The following is a 27,870-nucleotide window of genomic DNA, read 5'->3' as shown; positions in this document are numbered from 1 at the left end:
TAAAGATCAAATAGGACAGTTTGAGAATTGCGTGAAGATGACAATTCAAACCTCCTCACAAAGGAACTAGTGAGATAGTGATACTGACGGCACTTTTCTGCCTCGAAGCTCACAAGATCAGCGTTACGCAAATATGCGTTATATTCTTCCTTGGTTCCCGCTCGATCCATAAGTCTTCTGAAGGCCATTCACAAGCCCACACTGGAGCGTCCCTTGGTGGTTCATCATCGGTATCACGCATTGCAAGCCTGAGTCCTTGCTTCCTTGAAGGACCACCTTGATACATTTTCCTAAACATATTTCTTCCTTTGAAAAATTTCTGAAATTTTTAGTAACTTCAAATAAAAGTGAACCAAGCTCAACAAAATTGATAGCGACTACTCCCACAAGTGCCTAGAGACTATATCATGCATTAGAACTACTTGGAACCATATAAATTTGACATGCAAGCTCAAGAACATGGTCACCTAGGCAGCACAAATTTGCAATGAATAAAGCACTAGAACAAAAACTAATTGGACTATTGGAGGAGTCACATACCAAGGAACAATCCCCCAAAGCAGTTTTGTGAGAGGTGCTTTGAGCAAGGAGATCGAAAATTGCAGCAAAATGAGCTAGAACTCGTGCTTGAGATGGTTGGTGATTTTTTTGGGAGGTAGAAGAAGTGTGTGGGTGCAGGAATAAGTGGAGGGGAGCCACCATGGGCCCACAAGGCAGGGGGGCACGCCAAGGGGGTGGGCGCGCCCTGGACCCTCGTGGCCAGGTGCTTACTCCCCTGCTATGTTCTCAGTGCCAGATATTCTCAAATATTTCAGAAAAAATCATATTAAATTGACAGGGCATTTGGAGAACTTTTATTTTCGGGGTATTTTTTATTGCATGGATAATTCAGAAAACAGACAGAAAATACTAATTTTTACTTTATTTCAACTAAATAACAGAAAGTAAAAGGAGGGTACAGAAGGTTGTGCTTTCTAACTTCATCCAGCTCATGCTCATCAAAAGGAATCCACTAACAAGGTTGATCAGGTCTTGTTAACAAACTCATTCCGAATTGCATGAAACTGGAGAAATTTTGAATAACACTATATTACCTCAACGGGGATATGCACGTCCCCAATAATAAGAATATCATATCTCTTTTTGACAGTGGGAAGAGGAAATTCAAAACCTCCAAAAATAATCGATGGAATTTTTCCAATAGAATTGATATTGTGAACTTGAGGTTGTTTCCTCGGAAAGTGTACCATATGCTCATTACCATTAACATGAAAAGTGACATTGTCTTTGTTGCAATCAATAACATCCCCTGCAGTATTCAAAAAGGGTCTTCCAAGAATAATAGACATACTATCGTCCTCGGGAATATCAAGAATAACAAAGTCCGTTAAAATAGTAACATTTGCAACCACAACAGGCACATCCTCACAAATACCGACGGGTATAGCAGTTGATTTATCAGCCATTTGCAAAGATATTTCAGTAGGTGTCAACTTATTCAAGTCAAGTCTACGATATAAAGAGAGAGGCATAACACTAACACCGGCTCCAAGATCACATAAAGCAGTTCTAACATAGTTTCTTTTAATGGAGCATGGTATAGTTGGTACTTCTGGATCTCCAAGTTTCTTTGGTATTCTACCCTTAAAAGTATAGCAAGCATGGTGGAAATTTCAGCTTCCGGTATGTTTCTTTTATTAGTGACAATTTCTTTCATGTACTTAGCATAAGGATTCATTTTGAGCATATCAGTCAAATGCATACACAAGAAGATAGGTCTAATCATTTCAGCAAAGCGCTCAAAATCCTCAGCATCCTTCTTCTTGGATGGTTTCGGAGGAAAAGGCATGGGTTTATGAACCCATGGTTCCCTTTCTTTACCGTGCTTCCTAGCAACAAAGTCTCCCTTATCATAACGTTGATTCTTTGATTGTGGGTTATCAAGATCAACAGCAGGTTCAATTTCTACATCATTATCATTGCTAGGTTGAGCATCAACATGAACTTCGTCATTAACATTATTACTAGGTTCATGTTCATCACCAGATTGTGTTTCAACATCAGAAATAGAAATATCATTGGGATTCTCAGGTGTGTCTACAACAGGTTCACTAGAAGCATGCAAAGTTCTATCATTTTTCTTTTTCTTCTTTTTAGAAGGACTAGGTGCATCAATATTATTTCTCTGAGAATCCTGCTCAATTCTCTTAGGATGGCCTTCAGGATACAAAGGTTCCTGAGTCATTTTACCAGTTCTAGTAGCCACTCTAACAGCAAAATCATTATTCTTACTATTTAATTCATTGAGCAAATCATTCTGAGCTTTAAGTACTTGTTCTACTTGAGTGGTAACCATAGAAGCATGTTTACTAATGAGTTTAAGTTCACCTTTAACTCTAGACATATAATCACTCAAGTGTTCAATCATATAAGCATTGCGTTTTAATTCTCTACCAAAATAAGCATTGAAGTTTTCTTGCTTAACCATAAAATTATCAAACTCATCCAAACATTGGCTAGCAAACTTAGTAGGAGGGATTTCAGCTTTATCATATCTATAGAGAGAATTTACCTTTACTACCTGCGTCGGGTTATCAAGACCATGTGTTTCTTCAATAGGCGGTAAATTAAGACCATGTATTTCTTCAACAGGAGGTAAATTCTTAACATCTTCAGCTTTTATACCTTTTTCTTTCATAGATATCTTTGCCTTTTGCATGTCTTCAGGACTGAGGAATAGAACACCCCTTTTCTTCGGAGTTGGTTCAGGAAGTGTCCAATTATTTTCATTGGTGATACTATTATTCAATAAAATTTCAGCTTCATCTGGTGTTCTTTCCATGAAAACACAACCAGCACAACTATCCAGGTGGTCTCTGGAAGCATCGGTTTGTCCATTATAAAAGATATCAAGTATTTCATTTTTCTTGAGAGGATGATTAGGCAAAGCATTAAGTAATTAGAGAAGCCTCCCCCAAGCTTGTGGGAGACTCTCTTCTTCAATTTGCACAAAATTATATGTTTCCCTTAAAGCAGCTTGTTTCTTATAAGCAGGGAAATATTTAGGAGAAAAGTAATAAATCATATCCTGGGGACTACGCACACAACCAGGATCAAGAGAATTAAACCATATCTTAGCATCACCCTTTAATGAGAACGGAAATATTTTAAGGATATAATAGTAGCGAGTTTTCTCATCATTAGTGAATAGGGTGGCTATATCATTTAATTTAGTAAGATGTGCCACAACAGTTTCAGATTCATAGCCATAAAAAGGATCAGATTCAACCAAAGTAATTATAGCAGGATCAACGGAGAATTCATAATCCTTATCGGTAACAAAGATAAGTAAAGTAGCATAAGCAGGATCATATTTCATTCTAGCATTTAGAGTTTTTTCTTCCAGCTTAGCTAATAATTTCTTAAGATCACTTCTATCATTGCATAGCAGAAGTATAGAAGTAGTTTCATCATAAGTATCATGCATAGCAGAAGTGGCATCATCAATAACATGCGACATATCAGAATTAATAGCAGAAGCAGGTTTAGATGTCGCAAGCTTACTCAAAACAGAAGGTGAATCAAGTGCAGAGCTAGATGGGAGTTCCTTACCTCCCCTCGTAGTTGAGGGATAAATTTTTGTTTTCGCGTCTTTCAAGTTCTTCATAGTGACCAGCAGATATAAATCCCAAGTAACTCAAAGAATAGAGCTATGCTCCCCGGCAACGGCGCCAGAAAATAGTCTTGATAACCCACAAGTATAGGGGATCGCAACAGTTTTCGAGGGTTGAGTATTCAACCCAAATTTATTGATTCGACACAAGGGGAGCCAAAGAATATTCTCAAGTATTAGCAGTTGACTTGTCAATTCAACCACACCTGGATAACTTAGTATCTGCAGCAAAGTATTTAGTAGCAAAGTAATATGGAAGTAACGGTAACGATAGCAAGTAATATTTTTGGGTTTTGTAGTGATTATAACAGTAGCAACGGAAAATTAAATAAGCGGAGAACAATATGTGAAAAGCTCGTAGGCATTGGATCGGTGATGGAGAATTATGCCGGATGCGGTTCATCATGTAACAATCATAACATAGGGTGACAGAGAACTAGCTCCAATTCATCAATGTAATGTAGGCATGTATTCCGAATATAGTCATACGTGCTTATGGAAAAAGAACTTGCATGACATATTTTGTCCTACCCTCCCGTGGCAGCAGGGTCCTTATGGAAACTAAGGGATATTAAGGCCTCCTTTTAATAGAGTACCGGACCAAAGCATTAACACATAGTGAATACATGAACTCCTCAAACTACGGTCATCACTGGGAGTGGTCCCGATTATTGTCACTTCGGGGTTGCCGGATCATAACACATAGTAGGTGACTATAGACTTGCAAGATAGGATCAAGAACTCACATATATTCATGAAAACATAATAGGTTCAGATCTGAAATCATGGCACTCGGGCCCTAGTGACAAGCATTAAGCATAGCAAAGTCATAGCAACATCAATCTCAGAACATAGTGGATACTAGGGATCAAACCCTAACAAAACTAACACGATTACATGATAAATCTCATCCAACCCATCATCGTCCAGCAAGCCTACGATGGAATTACTCATGCATGGCGGTGAGCATCATGAAATTGGTGATGGAGGATGGTTGATGATGACGACGGCGACGGATTCCCCTCTCCGGAGCCCCGAACGGACTCCAGATCAGCCCTCCCGAGATAGTTTAGGGCTTGGCGGCGGCTCCGTATTGTAAAACGCGATGAATCTTTCTCTCTGATTTTTTTCTCCCCGAACACGAATATGTGGGGTTGGAGTTGAGGTCGGTGGAGCTCCAGGGGGCCCACGAGGCAGGGGGACGCCCCCAGGGGGGCAGGCGCGCCCTCCACCCTCGTGGACAGGGTGTGGGCCCCCTGGCCTTGATTCTTTCACCAGTATTTTTAATATTTTCCAAAAAAAAGTTCCGTGGAGTTTCAGGTCATTCCGAGAACTTTTGTTTCTGCACATAAATAACACCATGACAATTCTGCTGAAAACAGCGTCAGTCCGGGTTAGTTCCATTCAAATAATGCAAGTTAGAGTCCCGGAAACGTAGATATGACAGAGACGTATCAGTCCGCACGCTTAACATTCGATGACGATCGGTATTATGAGTTTATATTTTTTGATGTACCGAAGGTTGTTAGGAGTCCCGGATGTCACTACAACACGCACCAGATTTCCCTACCGCTGAGTGTTGGGAAAAGTCATTTTCGCCAACAGACAGTTGGTCGGGAAAGCTTCTATCGGACTGTTGGTCGGCAATATTTTCATACCACGACCAACCATCGGTCGGGAATACTTAGATATTTGACGTTTGATAGTCGGTCGGGAAAGCTTCTGTCTCCATCCGACTGTTGGTCGGCGATTTATGTCGAGCGGCTGTTGGTTGCCAATTGGGCCGGCCCGTCGATCTCTTCGCGCGCGAGGGCCCAAAAGTTGGCGCCCAGCCTCCCTCACATTTTTCCGTTCGGCGCTCTCAGATCCAAATTCCCCAAACCTAATCCTCCCACGCACTCCCTCCGCCGCCGGCGCACCAAATTCCCCAAACCTTATCCTCTCACTCGCTGCCTCCGCCGCCGGCCAATAGCCATCTAGCAGCCCGCACGCCGTCACTGCGGCAGCGAGGTTGCAGCCCTGTCCCCATCATCCTCCCGCACCCACACCGCTAGCCCCCAAACATTTCTAACCCTAGCTTGCGCCCGGTCACCTTCATCCACCAAGGCCTGGTGGTGGACGCCGTCGTTCATCTCAGATCCAGGGGTGAGAGAGACGTGGGTCACCTGGGAGACAGAGCACTCACACCCTCGCTCGTCACCCAGGCGCCGCACCGCCGCCGCCACGCCATGGGCCTCCTCCGATCTGCAGTCGCCGGTTCGTTTGAAGGAGGATCTGGCCGTTGACTGCTGGTGCTTCCCCTCCCCGGGGGTGAGTGTTCTTTTCCCTCTCCTCTCCCTCTCCCCACCTCCCCAATCAGTGCTGCCGTTAGTTGATTTGTTTGTCGGGAGCTTGAGCTTGAGCAGAATGTTAAGAACAGGGGCTCTATCTGCTAATGGGTTAGCCCGAAATGCAGTGTAAGAGCTGGCTACTGCTCGTGTGATCTCTGGAGATGAGAGGATGAGAACTTGAGAGGAACAAGCTTGGTGCTATGATTGCAAAAAAAAAATACTACAGGTAATGCTTTCAGTGTTGCAGGAAATCTTAATTCATTAGTACTTTCTATATATATATATATAAATGTATCCCCGTATCTGTGCTTTGAGAAGAGGGACAACCCCGAGAACTGGCTCCAGGTTCCACAAAAAGTCCAAATAATCTTACTAATGTTTCAGACTTTAGTTAAGCATTGTAGAATTCTTGCAAACATAGGAGTATATTCAATTTTCATGCTCTGAACCAGGTGAGAGTTGAGACACACCATACACAAGCCCTGCAAGCGGGCAGAAATAGACCTCTTCGTTGACGACTTCTACAAGGATGATATTGACCTAGAGGCTGGAGCTTTGCTACTCTTTCCGGCCAACAAGGTATCGTTTACTTTTTTCTCTCCCCACATCCAATTCTTCCCTGTTCCTATGCCTCATGCGTATTTCTTGCTGTAGGGCAACACACTGCAAGTGTTTGTTAAATTGTTAGTCTCAGTGCTCCAATTCTAGCAGAAGGATTTTTGGTAGGAAGACATAGCATCACTCACGGTTGTATAGATTTACTGTTGTATTTCTATATTTTTGCAAAATTAGTTCTGTAAAACTTGCAGATTAGTTCAGTTCTTAAGTGGTTTTACAGCTGGGCTTTTATTAACTTACAAGTCTTTCCTCTGTAATTTCGTGTTCTGTAGAACTTAGTACAATTTTTGTGGAATCAAGATAAAATACATATCTAGCAGTTTGTATTTGTACAGTCATGCTTCTATAAATTTTATAGTTGTATTTTCTCCATAAATTTGCTTCGATAGTTCTGTAGCTTCCAGAGTAGTTGAGATGTTAAGTGGTTTTACTCCTAGGCTTGTATACGTCTGCAACCTTTTTTTATCTGTAATTTTGGAACATTTGTTCTGTAAAACTTCAGTTCAGTTTCTGGAAAACAAGATTAAATACGTATCTGTAAAACTTCAGTTCAGTTTCTGGAAACAAGATTAAATATGTATCTTATCAGTTTCTAAGTTGCAGGCATGTTCTACACATTTTACAGTTGTACTTTGAATTTGCTTCAGTAGTTCTGTAAAACATTCAGAATAGTTCACTTTTGGAATGAAGAGTTAATATGTATTAAGTGGTTTTGTAATTTATCCTTTTCGCTTTTATAGATTTCCAGCTGTATTTTGTTTGTAATTTTTCTTCAGTAGTTCTGGAATGAAGTAATTAAGCTGCTGTTCTAATTTATTCTCAGTCTTTTTCTATAGATATTACAGTTGCATTTTTCTGTAATTTACATTTAGACTGAATTAAGTTGTATCGGTTTGCATATATATACTGTTCCGTTGGGTATAGATTACTTTTTAATCTAATTTTTAGCTTTTTGTATATATGAATGTTTTCTATATAATACTTAAGTGGTCTTCTGAATTATGCATTATTTGCTTTCATATACTACTGAAATGAGTTCTGGTTCCAGATGTGAAGAGAAGAACAAGGGATCGAACATATGTGAAAATGATGAAGTGATTCTGTGAGGAACTTACCAGGTTTTCTCCATGTTCAGGTGCAAAGGGGCCTCAAGTGCAACGTTCAGGTTCAGTGCACTTATTACGCAGTCACTTTTTTTGTTGAATCTATTTTGGTTTGCAGACGTTTTTGGTCTCGTGATGTAAATTCACACATACATTCATTTTTTCTATTCTTATTCATGTTACTCTATAAATGTTAGATATCTAGGAATGTTGCCATGTTCTGTTCTTTATATACTAGATATAAATATCCATCCCAATTTTTCTATTTAGATGACAATTGAGGCACTTTCTTTACTCTGTTCTAAAAGGTATGACCAAGTTAATTTGTTGTAACTACAACTAGAATATGTATATGGACCGGACTTTTGTTATTGGAGGTGAGCATATATTTGTGTTGGAAATGCCCTCTTAAATATTTTCAGATTCAGATTTGATGTCGAGCTAGCTAATTAGTATTAGAATCCCTATTTTTAATATAGCCTTTTTAGACAATTAAATATATGCCACTTCAAGAGACGTAGATTGTCAAGTCGTGGTTAGCATCGGAAATTGTCCGCCTACATTATTTGCTAGAGATTTTAGTTCTGCCACTAATACCATCATTTTCTTATTCATGTTTGGTGAAATCTCGAGTTAAATCTCTGTAGTACCTTGGTTTATAGCATCAGGAATTAGTTAAGCCATGGACACATGACATGGTTTTGTAGACATCTTCCTCATTTTCTTTCTGCCCCTTCCTTTCAATTATGGCAAGTGCTACTGCATACGTATGCCTAGTTCCTGTTGTAGCTGCTCCTCTTACCTAGTTCCCCATATGACACTTTCTGTAGTTCGCATTGTTATTTGAATTGTTACATGTTCTAATTGCATGACTTAGGCGATCTTTTTTCCAGTTTTGGTATGGATAGCTAAGCCCTTCTATTATTTCTAGAAACTAGTGTGTAAGCAGTCAACACTATTTACATGTAAATGTTTTAAGATATAATAACATTTCTAGCAGCATGTGGTTCACTGAACAAAAAAAGGGACTGCTTTACATATGGAATGTTTGCAAATTAAAAAAATCAAAGGAAATTCAGTTTTTGATAGTGTATTATAATTGGGACTTGTTTAACTTTTGTAGGAAGCAAACAGAAGGACTGCACTCACAATGGACCATGAAGCTAGTGATCCACGTCAACTGGATATTTTAGCTTTCATTTTGTACAACTAAGTCTTATTTTAGAACCTTTTGTGAACATTATGTATGTTGTCTTGGTGGCTATGTTTAGAACAGATTGAAGTATATGTATCTGACAACTTTTTAATGGAATAAAAAAATGTTTGGTGTACCTGATGTATGGTGTCTTGTGTTTATGTTTTGAAGAGAACTATGTGTATGTGACAATTAGTACAATATGTTAATTAAAGTTATGGTTGGCTAAAAAAAATGTTGGCGTAATGTTGGTCGGCAAAAGAACACACCGTCGGATTGTTGGTTGGCAAAGGTTCTTGGCAGGGCCATCGAATGTCGGTCGGCAAAACAAATGCTGTCAGATAGTCGGTCGGGAAGGGGCCAACAGAAAGTTGGTCGGTAAAAAACATCATCGGACAGTCGGTCGGGAATGATTCTATTTAGCCGTCAAACAGTCGGTCGGGAAAGGCTCTTCCCGTCTGGACTTTCCCCAACAAACATGGATAGTTGGCAATAGTTTTTCCCGACCGACTGTTTGTTGGCAGAAGTTGTTTTCCCGACCAATCTGGCTGTTGGGGTTGCACTGTTGTGGTGTAGTGTGTGATCACGGACATGACGAGGAGTCTCGAAATGGTCGAGACATAAAGATCGATATATTGGAAGGTTATGTTTGGACACCGGAATGGTTCCGGATGAGTTCGGGCATTTTCTGGAGTACCGGGAGGTTACCGGAACCCCCCGGGGAGTCAATGGGCCTTATTGGGCTTTAGTGGAAGAGAGGAGGGGGCGGCCAAGGTGGGGGCGCCCCCCCCCCCTCAAGACCAATCCGAATTGGGAGGGGGGCCGGCCCCCCTTTCCTTCTCTCCTTGTCCCTTTTCCTTCTTCTCCTATTCCAACTAGGGAAGGGGGGAAACCTACTCCTACTGGGAGTAGGACTCCCCCCCTTGGGCGCGCCATAGAGAGGGCCGGCCCTTCCCTCCTCCACTCCTTTATATACGCGGGGGGAGGGGGCACCCCATAGACTCACAAGTTGATTGTTTAGCCGTGTGCGGTGCCCCCCTCCACAGATTTCCACCTCGGTCATATCGTTGCATTAACCGGTACTAAAGGTTCAACACGAACCGGCACTAATGCATAGCCGTTCGAACCGGGACTAATGGTACCATTAGTACCGGGCCAAAATCGAACCGGGACTAATGGGTCTCACATAAGGTCATTTTTCTACTAGTGTTAGGCGAAGCCCTGCATCGGTAACTTCATCATCACCGTCATCACGCCGTCGTGCTGACGAAACTCTCCCTCGACCTCAGCTGGATCTAGAGTTCGTGGGACGTCACCAAGCTGAACGTGTGCAGATCGCGGAGGTGCCGTACCTTCGGTGCTAGGATCGGTCAAATCGTGAAGACGTACGACTACATCAACCGCGTTGTCATAACGCTTCCGCTTTCGGTCTACGAGGGTACGTGGACAACACTCTCCCCTCTCGTTGCTATGCATCACCTAGATAGATCTTGCGTGATCGTAGATTTTTTTTTGAAATTACTGCGTTCCCCAACAGTGGCATCCGAGCCAGGTCTATGCGTAGATGTTATATGCACGAGTACAACACAAAGAGTTGTGGGCGCTAATAGTCATACTGCTTACCAACATGTCATACTTTGATTCCGCGGTATTGTTGGATAAAGCGGCTCAGACCGACATTACGCGTACGTGATAACCCACAAGTATAGGGGATCAATTGTAGCCTCTTTCGATAAGTAAGAGTGTCGAACGCAATGAGGAGCTAAAGGTAGAACTAATATCCCCTCAAGTTCTGTCGACCACCGATACAACTCTACGTACTCTTAACGTTCGCTTTAACTAAAACAAGTATGAAACTAGAAGTACTTTATAGGTGTTTTTGGATAGGTTTGCAAGATAATAAAGAGCGTGTAAATAAAAAAACTAAGGGCTGTTTAGATAAAGAAGCAATAAAGTTAGTATAACGAGTGTGAAAAAATGGTGATAGAAGTTGCGAAACTGTCCCTAAGAAATTGTCCCTAATACATCGTGTTCAAAGTTCAACGACTATTCGTCAAAAAGAAGAGTTCAATTAGTTAGAGAGCAATGCCGCAGTCTTCTTCTTTCAACTTCTGAACCAATCACACATTCTTGTGTGTGTGTGTGTGTGTGTGTGGAGCTTCGGTGTGTGTGTGTGCGCGCGACAGTGCGAGGATAAGATTGTTTCTAGGGACTGCGCCTCTCTGACTGTACCCAACCAAATCAAACTGAAGAAAGAAAACAAAAAAGTTACTTTGCCTGCGAAAATTCGTTTCTGAGCCCAGGCTCAGCTACACCTGATATCTTAGCCATCCAGTGACATGTGGATCCGCGCCGTAACTTGTATTCTATCAGGTATTCCCACTGTATGCAACATAAAATTATTGTGAGCCATCATCTCATTTAATGTGGCTGCCGTTGCCACGGGCTAAACGAACAGCTCGTCCCTCACGGCTCTGGATTTTCCTTGGGCCATCCTGGTCCATCTGCGCTCCAGCCTGACATTCAAAATTTGAATTGCAGCACGCTACACTAGACCCTGCACAAGCTGCCTGTGCGCCACGTGTTTCTTCCATTCCCATGAAACCTACCATACGTCGGCACTACCCACACATTTTTTCCGGCAACAAATTTAATCAAACCATCTCACCTGTACGCCACAAATTCACTCAACCAAGCGTGCAAAAAACACTACGATCACAGAAACGCCAACGTTTTCATAACCAGTTTATTTAAAATTCCTCACTCCATAGTGACACCATTTGTTCGATCTCTCTGAATACAACGAACAAACACACAATGTTTTACAGCCTTACAACATGGAGGAACAAGCATGGACACACACCAGAAAAATCCCCAGATCAAGCTATAGCCCAACAAATTTAATTCTGCACGCCACGTAATGGTCATGTGCATGAGTTCCGGCGGTGCCCCTCGATCCCACAGTTTTTACACTTGCCGGGCTTTACATGGCTGCTTCGGTGCATCCCCGGGCATGTCGTTCTTTTGTGACCTTCCCAGTCATCTGATGCTACAGAATCTTTGTGCGTTTGCTCAGCCCTCTCCCGACTGTTTGCCAACCTGCCTGTGTGCTCGAACTCGCCACACTCACACTCAAATTCAGTCCCGTCTTCCTTGATGTTGACCTCATACACCACTCTACACCATTTTTCACGTTTGGCAGCATTGTTGTGTGTCAGATATTTCTTCCCCCTCTCAATCTCATTAACCTTCTATGAAGTCCCTTCGATGAGTACCTTGCCCAAACCGCTTGAACATAGCCTTCGTGTATATTTTGCTCGCATGACGCTCAATAGCCAGATTTGTTCGCCTCACAGCACCTGCATGTAAGATCAACTTTCAAAGGTCATCACGAGCAAAAATAAGATGCCAAATCAAAAATATTTACCCAAAAGATTTATGTCTTCGACATACTCGGATCCATATACTTCCAATCATAGTTCTTTTCTCCTCATAGCTCTCCTCCCTCTCACCCATCGAACTAGAGACGAATGTAGTGCCTCACAAATATAAGCATAGCGCTCTCGCTGCATTTGGTGCTTGTAATCTTAGCGCAGAACACACCCTTGAAGTAAGGCTTTGCGCACTTAGTTCTAACTAGAAGCGGTTGCGTGCTTTGCTGCGCCGCCTAGACTGTACTTAACCTTCTTTTCCGCGGAAGTGAAAAGGTTGGTTTGACACATGCACTGATGCATTAGTAGTTAGCAAAGACACTCCGACTCAGCTGTGAGGATTTTGGGCTTCTCCAAATATTGCTTGCTAATTCTTTGACCAAACGCTCATTGGATGATAAGCACTCGTCCAAAATTTGCTTGCTTGAGGTGGATTGACTTATCAAAGGACCAACATGGGCATCCAATCTATCTGCCAGATCTCCCAAGACACCTACTAAGTCTTCATCACAGAATCATCCCTGAAACGGCGAGAGATAATTTTAGAAAATTATTGTGTTGAATTATGAGTCGCATTGAGCTGAAATATTTGTCCATTGTTGTGATAACAATTCACTGCCGGTGCTTATAATAAAATAATGAGACCGGTCATCATATGGGTGTGGCATCGGTTGGCTTAGATGATCGAGGGAGAGATTTTGTTATGGCAATAGTGTAAGCTGAGTATAAGTGCGACAACACCGTCCTAACAGTATTTGGTACTGCCCATCTTAGTGGCAATTTGAAGGCAAACGACATAAAAATGGCCAGGCTTAGTCCATTTACAAGAAAAAAAATCCAAAATTTAGTCTGAAGTCCATTAATAACTGAAAGGCCAAATTTAGTCTGAAGTTCATAATCAGAAGTTCAGCAACATACAAATTTAGAAACGCTTAACTTGACCAAGCATGCTGTCTAAATCAGCTTAAATTTATTCAACACCTTTCCAGGTTCTACCATATTGTTAGAACTGCAGGTCCCTATCACTACGTGATTGGACATTTGTCAACCTATACCCCCACTTTAGAGAAAAATGCTTATATATCACTGAAAAACGCCTAGTTTCATCATATCCATTGAAAAACATTATTCATTCGATACGACTCGCTTCCAAAATCTCTTCATTATTTTCCTTCACTGTTAGATGGGAGTTAATGAGCTTACACCTAGTGCGTACCATTTTGTCGTGGTTTAGAAGTGCCATTTTGCACCATCTGTGCACGGTGTGTGGATACACTTATGAATTGCAACTTCCATAGCTCTCTTTTGATCTGCACAATTTGTCAAAAAGAACTACTCAGCATCACCAAACGCAAGACAAGCACAAATAAATACTGCCAGGCAAAGTTAGTACAGTGCAAAACCTTGTTTGTTGCAGGTATGCCCATCATCCTAAGAAATTCTGCGAACACCCACCAGTATAACACTCTGGAAATGGTGGTTCACCCGAACAAAAAGACCGAATGGCATGTCATACAGACTTGTCTTGTCACTGCACCTGCATGACCGGCTGTTCTTCACCTCCGGCTTCCCCTGCACATCAAGGTCCACCAAATAAGTAACCAACGGAAACTCACTTCGCCAAGAATCATCGTTTGTCAAAAAACAAAATGAACATCAAAGCATTATCTCTCACCGCACAGCCGGACAGGATCTCCTGCATTATCTTCGTCCTCTTATCGTTCAATCTACTCTTACCATAGCGTATCCCAAAGCCAACCACCCACGAATACAAATTGTAAAAGTCATACGCCTCACCCGACAAGTCAAAACTCAGACCAAGTTCAGGCTTCACCACACTCTTACTAGGTTCTTCTGCATATTTCTGGATGGATTGTTCCAGGGTGGTGTACTCCCCAGCCTCAACCTGAATTTTGACACAACCTTGGTATAAATCGAACAGTGCATGAACAATCAAATCCTACAGAAAATCATCCACTCTAATATTCGCAGTGCACTAAACATTTATCACACTACGCCAACACACTCGATGAGTGCTGAAAATAATCTTTGCCAGACTCCTTAGCAATTTTTACTTCCTACAAAAAGATGGCCGTATTGAACTGATAAGAAATTTGTTTGCATTACCTTGGTCTAGCCAGGTGCTTCGTGATTCACCTCCCCCGTGGATTGTGGAGACCTAGTTGGCGAAGCATTCTTCCTTCCCCGGATCTCGCGGCGTGGCAGTAGCGCCAACGGCACCGGATCTGGATGTTCCAAATTATCTGCTGACTCCTCTCTTAGTGGAAACCTGGGACGCAGCAAACGAGTCACCGGCGGCGGGGACATGGGGGTTCGATTCAACGGATCACGGGGGAACAAATTCGTATGAAAGGTGGAATCCCAGAGATAAGGAGAGCAGGCGCTGGCCTAGGGGAACTCACCGGTCTACTGGATCCAGTAGGAATTCTAGCCTGCCGTCAGCTTCCATCGCCACGCCGCCGACAGAAGGAGCGGTCGCCACACACGCCATACTCCCCTTCCCTGGTCGGTTTCACCGCTTGTCAGCCGCCCACACCTGAAACACTCCACAATTTCCCCATTTGGTGGACCCCACACACACGTCCACTGCCGTGAGCCCGTCCCGTGATGGCTCAGGCTAGCACGGAACGACCTCGAGCGTTCTGTTCCACGTCCCATGACGACGCCTAACGATGGGCGCGGCGAGCTACGAAAAGGGACCACGCGAGCGCACTGTGGAAAGGCGTATAAGTCTCGTATCCTCATTTTTTCGCGCTGCAACTCTGTCGCGCGCGTCAGACTTTCTGCAATCTCAACGCAGCAGGCGAAGGCTCAGATTTCGGGCTCATCTGAGCCCGAGCACCAAATCGCCTCATCCCTTTGCCTGTGCCTAGCTAGCTCAATTAGCGATGACTTATTACCTTCTGGACTGCAGTACCAGCAAGCAAGCGGATAGGGATTCAGAACTTGCACCAGTAGCAGTCTAGCTGTTGCTGGAAGCCTCGAACTGTGCTGTACGTACGTACTCCAATGGAACCAAGATCATCTCCAAGCATACCGTGCACCGGCACTAATGATATCTAGATGAAACGATATCGTACTAGCCTAGCCTTGAAAAAATCGGACATGCAGTACACTTCCAAATATTGTACCTCTACCTTAAATGGTAGTCTACAGAACCCCATTGTGAGCAGGGAACAGGAGAATGCAATGCACCGTAGTGCATGCCGATGCATTAGCTCTGCATATATACAGTTTCAGAGTACAGCCATTGTGCAGTCGTGCACAGGTGGAGATCGTGCGCCTAGTGCGCAGAGAGGGGGGAAGACTAGGTCGTGTATACAGAGGGTTGGGTCAACCAGTGGATATCCGCTGACACCCCGCCGCAGTTTGAGCGTCCGGTGGCCGGATGCACAAGCTGGACCAAAATTCTTCAAATGCAGCTGTAGGTAACCCCTTTGTGGTTGGGACGTGTAGAACACGAAGCTCGCCAAGTGCCACCTTATCCCGAACAAAATGTATGTCGAGTTCGATGTGCTTGGTACGCCGGTGATGAACAGGGTTGGCCGCCATGTAGACACTGGAGATGTTGTCACAGTACACGACCGTGGCCTTGGGGACGTCGACGCGCAGCTCTCCCAGAAGTTGCCTGAGCCAGCAACACTCGGCAACCACGTTGGCGACATCACGATATTCGGCCTCCGCACTTGATCTGGACACCGTGGCTTGACGCTTTGAGGACCAAGAGATCAGGGCATCGCCGAGGAAGACGGTGTAGCCGGAGGTGGAACGTCGCGTGTCCGGGCAACCGGCCCAGTCGGCGTCCGAATAGGCGACGGGGTCGAGGGCCTGCGAGCGATGTAGGTGTAGACCGTGCGTCGTCGTCCCCCGCAGGTACCGCAGTATGCGCTTGACGAGCGCCAAGTGCTGGTCCCGTGGATCATGCATATGTAGGCATGCTTGCTGGACAGCATATGCGAGGTCGGGGTGAGTCATGGTGAGGTACTGGAGAGCCCCGACCAGGCTTCTGTACTCCGAGGAATCTGCAACAGGAGAGCCATCGGATGCGGACAGCTTGGCACGAGTGTCCACGGGCGTCGGCGAGGCCTTGCACGTGTTCATGTTGGCGCGGTCCAGGAGCTCCTCCGCGTATTTGCGCTGCGACAGGAAGAAGCCAGAGCTGCTGCGCGTGACGCTGATGCCGAGGAAGTAGTGGAGCGGACCGAGGTCCTTCATCGAGAACTCGGAGAAGAGGCGCTGCTGGATGTGTTGTAGAAGACAGCGCGACGAGGCAGTGAGCACGATGTCGTCGACGTACAGGAGGAGGTACGCCATGCCGCCATCGGAGTGGTACACGAACAGCGACGGGTCGGAGCGCGCCGCCGTGAAGCCGACCGTGCGCAGGAATGCGGCGAACCAGTCGAACTAGGCACGGGGAGCCTGCTTGAGGCCGTACAGAGACTTGTCGAGGAGGCAGACGAAGTCGGGATGGTCGTGGTCGACGAAGCCGGCAGGTTGTTGACAGTAGACGCGCTCGGCCAGCTGCCCGTGAATAAAGGCATTATTCACGTCCATTTGATGAACGGGCCAGTCTCGGGACGCGGCAATGGCGAGCACGGCACGAACGGTAGCATACTTGACGACAGGGCTGAAGGTTTCGTCAAAGTCCACGCCCGGTCGTTGTGAGAAGCCGCGGACCACCCACCTGGCTTTGTATCGTTCCAGTGAGCCATCGGCCTTGAGCTTGTGCCGGAATAGCCACTTCCCAGTGACAATGTTGGCACCGGGTGGGCGCGGCACTAGCGTCCATGTGTTGTTCGCCATCAACGCCCTGTACTCCTCCTGCATAGCTGTTAGCCAAAACGGATCGCGCAATGCCGTGCGCACGGATTTGGGTATGGGGGAAATGGTGGTTGCGTGAGCTTGGAGTGCATACTTGGGGTTGGGCTGGAAGATGCCGTTCATACCACGGGTGACCATGCGGTGTGTGGGCACGGGGGGCGCGTGGGATTGCGTGGGTTTGGTGGGAGGCGGAGGGGGTGACGGGGTTGGCGATGGGTTGTCGTTGCTCGGAGGTGTGTGCGGGGAGGTAGATGGGGTGGGTGATCGGCAGGGGTGGAGTGCTGGTGGTGACTGGCACTGAGGCGTCGAGGGCGCAGGGGGGTTGGCCGTGGCCACACTGGTAGCTGGTGAGGCACTACGCACGGTCCAACGATCTGGAGGACTCGGTGACTGATAGTTGTCATCATCATCAGCCGACGCAGGTGGTGTGGGTTCAGTGGTGCGGTAGGGGAAAGAGCTCTCGTCGAAGAAGACGTGCCGTGAAGTGAGAACTCGACCGGTCGATCGGTTGTAGCAACGGTACCCTTTGTGGTCCGGCGAGTAGCCGAGAAAAACACATGGTACCGATCGGGGAGCGAGTTTATGAGCAGCAGTGGCCGTGGTGTTAGGGTAGCATAGGCATCCAAACACGCGCATGTTTGTGTAGTCTGGGTGGGCACCGTAGAGCAGGTAGAACGGAGTGAGATTGTGGCGCGAGCGACATGGACGTCTGTTGAGAACGAAGGTGGCGGTGTTCAGTGCTTCTACCCAGAAGGAAAATGGCATGGAGGCATGGATTAGGAGGCTACGAACAGTGTCGTTTAGGGTTCGTAAGATACGCTCGGCGCGGCCATTTTGTGGGCTGGTGTAAGGACACGACATGCGTAGAGCAATGCCGTGTGTGGAGAAGAACTCGCGGCTGGAGTGATTGTCGAATTCGCGCCCATTATCTGTTTGAAGTGTTAGAATGTTTAGGTTAAAGTGGCGAGAGACGAGGGTTTGAAAGGTGAGTAAGGTGGGGAGAACTTCAGATTTAGCACGAAGAGGGAATGTCCAGACAAAGTGACTATAATCATCGAGCACAACTAGGTAGTATTTGTATCCAGATAAACTTTGTACATGCGAGGTCCACACATCACAATGAACTAGCTGAAAAGGAAAGTAGGATACATGTTGCGAAACTGTAAACGGTAGTCTGGTGTTTTTCCCTAATTGACAGGCATGACAGGTGTGGGCAGGTGCAGCGACTGTAGAAGGCGATGCTTGCCGCAGAGTGGTCGCCAAGGCATCGCGCCCCGGGTGACCGAGACGTTGGTGCCAGAGATCCACGGTGGCGGCGACAAGGTTGTGGTGCGTGGGAGTTGTGGTGACGGAGTAGAGCTCGCCGTCGTCATCACATCGGAGGATCACCTTCTTTGTGCGCCGTTCCTTGACAGAAAAACCGAGGTCATCAAACTCAACATTAACGGGATTATCGCGAGCGAGGGTTTTAAAAGAGATGAGATTTTTGATTATATTTGGGCAGACAAGAACATTTCAGAGGGAGAGTGGAGAAGATGTAGTGGGAAGGATCTGGTGGCCGGAGTGTGTGACAGGCAAGGACGATCCGTCGCCAAAAACTATGTGGGAGAGAGCAGTGGGGTGAGAGGATGCGAGCATACCTGAGGACGAGGCCATGTGTGCCGTCGCGCCTGTGTCGAGGTACCACTCGCCGCCAGCGGAGGTCGGCGGGGCGGGCTGCTGCATGGACATGCTGTTCAAGGCATGGATGAGGGCCGTCTGGTCCCATGACGGCGCGGCAGGCGCGTTGTAGGGTGGCGCCGACGCGTAGGGTGCAGGGGAGCCGTAGGGAGGCGCCGTCGGGTAGTGGGCCGTGGTACCCGCGAACGGAGGAGGCGCGCCGGGACGCGCACCCAGGATGCCAGAGCCCGGGGCATGGGGACGCTATGGCATCGCCCAGGCATGAACCATGCCGGTCCAGGGCGCCGAGGATGGCGTAGGAGGGCGCGACGACGAGGTGTTGTGGTAGGAGCCCCCGCCGGAGTTGCCGCCGCTGCCCCCGCCGTAGTTGGCAGGGGCCTTGCCCTTGCCCTTGTAGCGGCGGCCGCCGCTGTTGTTGTTGTTGGAGCGGCCGCCCCCGCCGGAGCTGCTGCCACCCGAGCCACCAGAGGCTGGCGAGCGCGCGGCGTGGAGGGCCATGTCGGTGGAGCCGGCGCCTTGTGCAGCGTGACAGCTCTCCTCCAGAAGCAGAAAGGCGCGGCAAGCAAGGAAGGTGGGAAGCGACCGCTGCATGGTGAGAATCGGGATGGCGTAGTGGAGACGAGGAGCGAGACCACGGAACATGTTGAGTACCTGGTCCCGGTCAGTCACGGGCTCGCCGAGGTCGGCCAGGCGGTCAGCACAGTCTTTCAGGCGGGCGAAGTAGGCAATGACAGAGGATGACCCCTGCTCGATCCGGCGGAACTCCGTAGCGAGGAAGACGACCTGATGCTCGGTGTTCTCCAGGAACAGGGTGGCGATGGAGGCCCAGAGCTGTGCAGCAGTGGCGTTCCGTTGGTGAACAAGGCCGAAGATTTCTGGGCTGACCCGGTTGTACAGCCATGACACAATGTGTGCGTCGTCTTGGAGCCAGTACGGCGCCGCCGCGCGAGGTGGGTCGACGATGTGGTCGGTGACGCCGCTCTTGGCGAACATAACCTCAAAGAGGGTGCGCCACTGGGTGTAGTTTGGCGGCGTCAGGGTGAGCACAAGCGGGACATGTTGGTTGATGAAGATCCCGGCCAGAGGTGATGCGAGGGCGGCCATCGCAGCAGATGAAGTGCTGTCAGGCTCACGAGGGAAGAGGGCGCCACCGCGCGTGGAGTTGGCTAGCGCGGACGGGGTGAGCAGGGGGTGGAGGTGGCTGGGGCCCAAGGGGGGTGGTCGGTCCATGGCTGACCGGGGGGGGGGGGGGGGGGGGGAGGTGGAGGTGGTGCGGCCATGGCGAGAGGAGTGCGGTGCAGAAGGGCAGCGGAAGAGGAGTTACAGGCTCAGGAGATAGAGAGCATCTGATACCATGTGAGCAGGGAACAGGAGAATGCAATGCACCGTAGTGCATGCCGATGCATTAGCTCTGCATATATACAGTTTCAGAGTACAGCCGTTGTGCAGTCGTGCACAGGTGGAGATCGTGCGCCTAGTGCGCAGAGAGGGGGGAAGACTAGGTCGTGTATACAGAGGGCTGGGTCAACCAGTGGATATCCGCTGACACCCATGATGCCATGATACAATTAGCTACCTGGTACTGTACCTCTACCTAAATAACACACTGGTTCTTCACGTGCGTTTCACTGATCTTGGCCGTCAAGGTCTTGATCGGACGGCTCGTCAGGCGGAAACCCAATCCATAATAAAGAGGACAGGCCGCATCATGCCGTATTAAGGAGCCGCCCGCTTTCCCGTGGATCGCAAATAAATTGCTCCAGCGAATCAGTCTTAACTCGAGTGGCTACGTAGGCGTCCTCTGTAGCTGGGACGGAGCTCCTCCATTTCAGCTTCCATGGCCATACATGCATCCAGGTCACTGCAAAATCGGTCCGATTGAGTACATTGGATTATTTGAGTGGAAATCAATGCGAGGTCGCCCCACTCGGCGCCGATGCACTACTACTACTAGTACGTGCTAGCTACTGGGTATGGACAATCTGCAGGGTTAGAGCATCTACAACCAAACCGGCGTCAAACGCCCGGGCGACTCCCTTGGTCACTGACCGGTCATAATTTTTCGGGCCATCCTTCGCTCCGCCCTGCAAGCGCGGTCTGCTTCATGCCCTGCACTCCTCGCGTGATGGATGTCGAGCGCGACCTCGAGCTCGCCCTCGTCGCCACGGTGGCTGGGAACCTCTCTGGTGTCTCCCCTGCCGATGTCGCCGACGCCCTGCTCTTTCGTCTCCCCCTGTCGTCGGACGACTTCTCAGTCCACCGGACGCGCAATGGCGAATTCCTCATCCGCTTAGCCTCCGCCGCCTCGCTGGCGCTCGCCGCCGCATCTTGCATTCGCGGCCCGCGCTTTCGCCTCCTCCTACAGCCCTGGAGTCGCCTCGCTGGTGGTTTCCCGGTTGACCTGCACATTCATGTAGACATTGAGATCCTTGGCATCCCCGAGCATGGGTGGGACATCTCCTCTGCAATCCAGCTCCTCTCTCCGTTCTGCATGGTGGAACGACTTGCACCCGAGACTGCGGATGGGAGCGGCATGTCCATCTTCAAGCTCTCTGCTTGGACCACCAACCCCGATGGCATCCCCAGATCCTCGGAGCTTCTTCTTGAGGAACCCTACGAGTTTGCCGGTGCGGACCCAGACCGCGTCGACCGGTTTGCGTTTGCCACACTGCGTTTCCCAGTGTCGATCCATGTCCGGCGCTCCACTGACTTCCGTCTCCCCCCGCCCTCGCCACCGCCCCCGCCCGCGGGCGACTCCGGCGACGGCCATCGCAACAGTCCTCCGCTGCTTGAGGCGTGGCCTCGCCGCCGCAGCTTCACGCGATCACCTAGCCGGCGCGGACCCGCCCGTCCCTCCGGCAGTGGACATGGTGGCCGGCAGCGCCGCCCCGCCACGCCCTGCAGTTCTTGGCACGACATCCTCGGCCCCTGCCCGGCCGTTGGCGGCGCGCCACGCCGCCCACCCGCCCGCGAGTGGCTTTCCAGCTCACGTGTGGACCCCGACGCTGCTCCGCGGCTTTCCGGACAGCCGGCGTCACCACCTGCAGCTACGCTCCAATCTGAGCCGCGGACTGTCCCCACCGCTGTTCAAACACACCCCACGTCCGCTCTCCCGTCGCGACGTGTCGCCCCCTCCCAGGCCAGCCCCCCTTCCAGGCCCGCAACGGTGCAGTTGCGGCTGATGTGGGTGGCCTCGGATTCCCCTGCTGGCCAACCCGAGGCGGCTTCTCCTGATCCCATCGTCCCTGCCCCAGAAGCGGCGACCGAGCCCTCTCCTACTTTCGGGGATCCCGAGGCAACCCCTCCCCCAAGCCAGAATCCCACCTGCCATAATGCACTTTTGGAAGGCTAGTCCCCTGCTGGCAGCGATTCGGTTGTCGGCCACGTGCTTGACCCATCCACGGATCCCGAGCTGATCATGTCCTGCCCCCTGCAACATGGGGCCGCTGCCCCTGCTACCAAGGACGCCACGCCCAATGGGCCACCTCCATGTGTGCCTGAGGTGTGCGCGCCACCCGCTGGCATGCGAGCCCGTCCAACGGTGGGGGCCACGCCTGTTGACGCCCAATTGCAGCCCATGCATCCCATGCAGATCCCATGCACGTCTAACGGAACCGCTGCATGTGCTATCCAAGGTTGTCAGAATCGCAATTTTGAATCGGATCGGAGCTCTGATGGTAGAATCGTAAATCATAGAATCTTCACTACCAGGATCGTAGAAACGTAGATTTTATGAACTAAAATCGTAGAATCAGATGGGTAAGTTTGGATCGTAAAGTCGTAGAATCGTATAACAGAATCACGATTCTAACAACCTTGGTGCTATCCCTCCGCACGCACTCCAGCTCATCGCCTCGCTCAGGCAGGAGACTAAGCCCGTTCTGGAGACCCCTGCGCCCCGTCGGAAATGTGGTGCAATTCCACCGAACTTCACCCCCCGCCGCAGCGAACGAATCGCCATGAACGACCGCGGCTTCGACTCCGAGACCAAGGCAAAGCGCGTCCTCCTGCGCCGGCTGGGACTGCTTGGCGATGAGGAACCCTTATCCGCTGATGCCCTGGCTCGCTACGCCAAGCTCTTCGAGCGGCCTCTTGCCATCGATGTCATTCTTGCCTTCGCTGATTTCTTCGGATGGCAGTTACCGCACGACCTACTGCCTAGCCCTGCTCCTGGCAGAGCCCTGGCCGTATCGTCTTGACCGCGCCTAGCTCCATTCCAGTGCCCCCCATCCTCTCTATGGATTTGTACAACAAAATTGTATTCTGAAATGTGCGTGGATTCAACAGTAGGGCTAAACGCACCGCTCTCCGCACTATAATTACCTTAGCTTCTCCTTACATCATCTGCCTCCAGGAGACCAAACTCGCTGCGATCACTCTACCTCTTGTCCTGGAGACGCTCGGGCCTACGTTTCGTGACTTCTTCTGGCTGGCAGCGGATGGCACGCGCGGTGGCATCCTGCTTGCTTGGCGCAATGACGCCATCTCCCTTACCAATCCTATGATCGGGCTCTTCCACGTATCGTCCACTGTCACCCCAGTGTCGGGAGGCCAGCACTGGTGGATTACAGGCGTTTACGGCCCCCAGAGTGAGCAGGACAAACTCTCCTTCCTCTCGGAGCTGCAGGACCTCCGGACCTCCATAGCGGGGCCATGGCTTGTTGGTGGAGATTTCAACATGGTCACCTCCATGGCGGACAAGAACGACAACCGCATATGCCATCGCTCAATGAATTGTTTCCGGTGCTTCATTGCTGACCACGCCCTGCGTGACATCTACATGACGGACGGCGTTAAACACGGTCCAACGAGCAAGATTCTCCAACACTTGTCCGCATCGATCGTGTGCTTTGCACCCCTGACTGGGCGACCATTAACCCACATCATATACTGCACTGTCTCTCCACAGCGGCATCAGATCATTGCCCCCTTGTGATCGACTGCTCCCCCCGCGAGCATGGCAAATCCTGTTTCCATTTCGAGCATTTTTGGATCAAGCTTGATGGATTCCGGCAGACTGTTCTCGAGGCTTGGGGTTCGACCGCCCCAGATCCAGACTCGTTATGGCGCATATACTCTCGCCTCATCGCCACAGCTCGTGCCCTGCAACATTGGAGTTCCCGCACCACCGGCAATATTTCCACCCAGTTGCAAGTCACGCGCGAGCTCATCCTCCGTCTGGATATTACCCAAGACCTGCGGCCGCTTTCCGACTACGAGTCCTGGCTACGACGAGAGCTGAAGCGCAAATACCTAGGGCTCGCCTCCCTCGAGCGTACGATTGCGCGGGAGCGTGTCCACTTCTCTTGGCTTAAAGAGGGCGACACCAATGCCGCCTTCTTCAAGATTCACGCTGCGCACCGCAATCAGAAAAACAGGATCCTCAGCCTCAGCCACAGCGGCACGCTTGTTACCGATGAGATTGGGCTGGCCAAGGCCGCCTTCGAGCACTTCTCCACCCTCTTGGGCACGGCCACTGCATGCACTTTCACCATGCGGCTCCGGGAAGCTGATCCAAGGCTTTTCGATCTCCATGAGCTCGAGCTCCCCTTCTCCGAGGAGGAAATATGGACCGCCATCACCAAGATGCCCTCGGGCAAGGCCCCGGGCCCTGACGGCTTCACTTTGGAGTTCCTTCGCGCGTGCTGGCCCATCATCAAGGAGGACATATGCGCTGCTTTTGAAAAGCTTCACTCCATGAACGATATGAGTTTCGGCAAGCTCAATGAGGCACTCCCTCACCCTCATCCCCAAGACGCCCGACGCCTCCGCGCTAACGGACTACCGGTCGATCAGCCTAATCCACCTCATCGCCAAGCTATTTACCAAAGTCCTCTCACTATGACTTGCCCCCCCGCCTCGGCGAAATGGTCACGTCCAACCAGAGCGCATTCATCGCCGGTCGGAGCGTCCACGACAACTTCCTCCTCGTCCAGCAAACGACGCGACTACTTCATAACCTTAAGCTCCCCCGCCTACTCCTGAAGCTCGATATCGCAAAGGCGTTCGACACCATGTCATGGCCCTTCCTCCTCCAGGTCTTGCAGCACCTTGGTTTTGGGCGATGCTGGTGTGAGTGGATCTCCATCACGCTCTCGACCGCCTCCACTCGGGTCATCATCAACGGAAACCCCGGGCCCCCAATTGCCCACGCCCAAGGCCTGCGCCAAGCAGACCCCGTCTCCCCAATAATCTTTGTCCTCGTCATCGACCAGCTGAATGATACGTCCATTTTGCATCATGCTTTTATATCGATATTTATCACATTATGGGCTATTATTACACGTTATGTCACAATACTTATGCCTATTCTCTCTTATTTTACAAGGTTTCCATGAAGAGGGAGAATGCCAGCAGCTGGAATTCTGGGCTGGAAAAGGAGCAAATATTAGAGACCTATTCTGCACAGCTCCAAAAGGCCTGAAACTTCATGGAAGTCATTTTTGTAATTAATAAAAAATACTGGACGAAGAAAATACCAGAGGGGGCCACACCCTAGCCACGAGGGTGGGAGGCGCTCCCTACCCCCCTGGGCGCGCCCCCTGCCTTGTGGGCCCCCTGGTGGCCCTCCGGTGCCCATCTTCTGCTATATGAAGTCTTTCGTCCAAGAAAAAAAATCATAAGCAAGCTTTCGGGAAGAAACTCCGCCGCCACGAGGCGGAACCAATCTAGGGCTCCGGCGGAGCTGTTCTGCCGGGGACACTTCCCTCCGGGAGGGGGAAATCATCGCCATCGTCATCACCAACGATCCTCTCATCGGGAGGGGGCCAATCTCCATCAACATCTTGACCAGCACCATCTCCTCTCAAACCCTAGTTCATCTCTTGTATCCAATCTTTGCCTCTAAGTCTCAGATTGGTACCTGTAGGTTGCTAGTAGTGTTGATTACTCCTTGTAGTTGATGCTAGTTGGTTTATTTGCTGGAAGATCATATGTTCAGATCCATTATGCATATTAATACCCCTCTGATTATGAACATGAATATGATTTGTGAGTAGTTACGTTTGTTCCTAAGGACATGGGAGAAGTCTTGCTATTAGTAGTCATGTGAATTTGGTATTCGTTCGATATTTTGATGAGATGTATGTTGTCTCTCCTCTAGTGGTGTCATGTGAACGTCGACTACATGACACTTCACCATTGTTTGGGCCTAGAGGAAGGCATTGGGAAGTAATAAGTAGATGATGGGTTGCTAGAGTGACAGAAGCTTAAACCCTAGTTTATGCGTTGCTTCGTAAGGGGCTGATTTGGATCCATATGTTTCATGCTATGGTTAGGTTTACCTTAATACTTCTTTTGTAGTTGCGGATGCTTGCAATAGGAGTTAATCATAAGTGGGATGCTTGTCCAAGTAAGGGCAGCACCCAAGCACCGGTCCACCCACATATCAAATTATCAAAGTACCGAACGCGAATCGTATGAATGTGATGAAAACTAGCTTGACGATAATTTCCATGTGTCCTCGGGAGCGTTTTCCTTCATATAAGAAATTGTCCAGGCTTGTCCTTTGCTACAAAAAGGATTGGGCCACCTTGCTGCACTTTATTTACGTGTGTTACTTGTTACTCGTTACAAATTATCTTATCACAAAACTATCTGTTACCGATAATTTCAGTGCTTGCAGAGAATACCTTGCTGAAAACCGCTTATCATTTCCTTCTGCTCTCGTTGGGTTCGACACTCTTACTTATCGAAAGGACTACGATAGATCCCCTATACTTGTGGGTCATCAAGACTCTTTTCTGGTGCCATTGCCGGGGAGTGAAGCGCCTTTGGTAGGTGGAATTTGGTAAGGAAAAATTTATATAGTGTGCTGAAATTTACTGTCACTTGTTACTATGGAAAGTAATCCTTTGAGGGGCTTGTTCGGGGTATCTTCACCCCGACCAGTAGAGCAAATAGTTGCTCCTCAACTTACTGAACCTACTGAAAATGTTTACTTTGAAATTCCTTCGGGTATGATAGAGAAACTGCTAGCTAATCCTTTTGTAGGAGATGGAACATTGCATCCCGATTTACACTTAATCTATGTGGATGAAGTTTGTGGATTATTTAAGCTTGCAGGTATGCCCGATGTTATCAAGAAGAAGGTCTTCTCTTTATCTTTGAAGGGAGATGCATTGACATGGTATAGGCTATGTGATGATATGGGATCATGGAACTACAAACGATTGAAATTGGAATTTCATCAGAAGTTTTATCCTATGCATCTTGTTCATCGTGATCGCAATTATATATATAATTTTGGCCTCGCGAAGGAGAAAGCATCGCTCAAGCTTGGGGAACTTAAGTCAATGTATATTCATGCCCCAATCATGAGCTCTCAAGAGAAATGATTATTCAAAAATTTTATGCTCGGCTTTCTGACAACAATCGCTCCATGCTCAATACTTCTTGTATTGGTTCTTTTATGATGAAGACTATTGAATTCAAATGGAATTTATTGGAAAGAATTAAACGCAACTCTGAAGATTGGGATCTCGACGAAGGTAAGGAGTCAGGTATAACACCTAAGTTTGATTGTGTTAAATCTTTTATGGATACCGATGTTTTCCGTAAATTTAGCACTAAATATGGACTTGACTCTGAGATAGTAGCTTCTTTTTCTGAATCCTTTGCTACTCATGTTGATCTCCCTAAAGAGAAGTGGTTTAAATATCATCCTCCCATAGAAGTAAAAGTAGTTGAACCTATTAAAGTTGAAGAAAAGACTATCACTTATAATGATCCTATTGTTCCTACTGCTTATGTTGAGAAACCACCTTTTCCTGTTAGGATAAAGGATCATGCTAAAGCTTCAACTGTGGTTCGTAAAAGTAATATTAGAACTTATACACCCCCTGAGCAAGTTAAAGTTGAACCTAATATTGCTATTGTTAAAGATCTCTTGGCTGATAATATTGATGGGCATGTTATTTACTTTTGTGATGAGACTGCTAGAATTGCTAAACCTGGTGCTAAAGATAAACATAGACCTGTGGTAGGCATGCCTATTATT

General features: G+C 48.3%; 2 long non-coding RNA genes across 4 annotated transcripts; one reads left to right on the top strand and one right to left on the bottom strand.

Moving 5' to 3' along the window:
* Positions 1-5,511: 5,511 nt before the first annotated feature.
* LOC123166035 (uncharacterized) lies at positions 5,512-9,057 on the top strand. 3 transcript variants are annotated; one of them, XR_006483334.1, is made up of 4 exons: positions 5,512-5,983; positions 6,079-6,229; positions 6,456-7,786; positions 8,848-9,057. It is a non-coding gene; the product is annotated as an uncharacterized lncRNA (long non-coding RNA). The 3 variants fall into 3 exon arrangements; XR_006483333.1 differs by having other exon boundaries at positions 5,513-5,983; positions 6,129-6,229; XR_006483332.1 differs by having other exon boundaries at positions 5,512-6,229.
* Positions 9,058-11,651: 2,594 nt separating this feature from the next.
* LOC123168894 (uncharacterized) lies at positions 11,652-14,981 on the bottom strand. Its single transcript, XR_006484542.1, has 7 exons — positions 14,774-14,981; positions 14,478-14,640; positions 14,026-14,256; positions 13,754-13,922; positions 13,567-13,660; positions 12,373-12,871; positions 11,652-12,278 (listed from the first exon to the last, which is right to left on the bottom strand). It is a non-coding gene; the product is annotated as an uncharacterized lncRNA (long non-coding RNA).
* Between the last annotated feature and the right edge of the window lie 12,889 nt (positions 14,982-27,870).

The sequence above is a fragment of the Triticum aestivum genome, chromosome 7D (genome assembly GCF_018294505.1).
Source record: "Triticum aestivum cultivar Chinese Spring chromosome 7D, IWGSC CS RefSeq v2.1, whole genome shotgun sequence".
Taxonomy (NCBI): Eukaryota; Viridiplantae; Streptophyta; class Magnoliopsida; order Poales; family Poaceae; genus Triticum; species Triticum aestivum.
The sequence above is the reverse complement of the archived record's forward strand: the minus strand, read 5'-3'. Positions and strand labels throughout refer to the sequence as shown.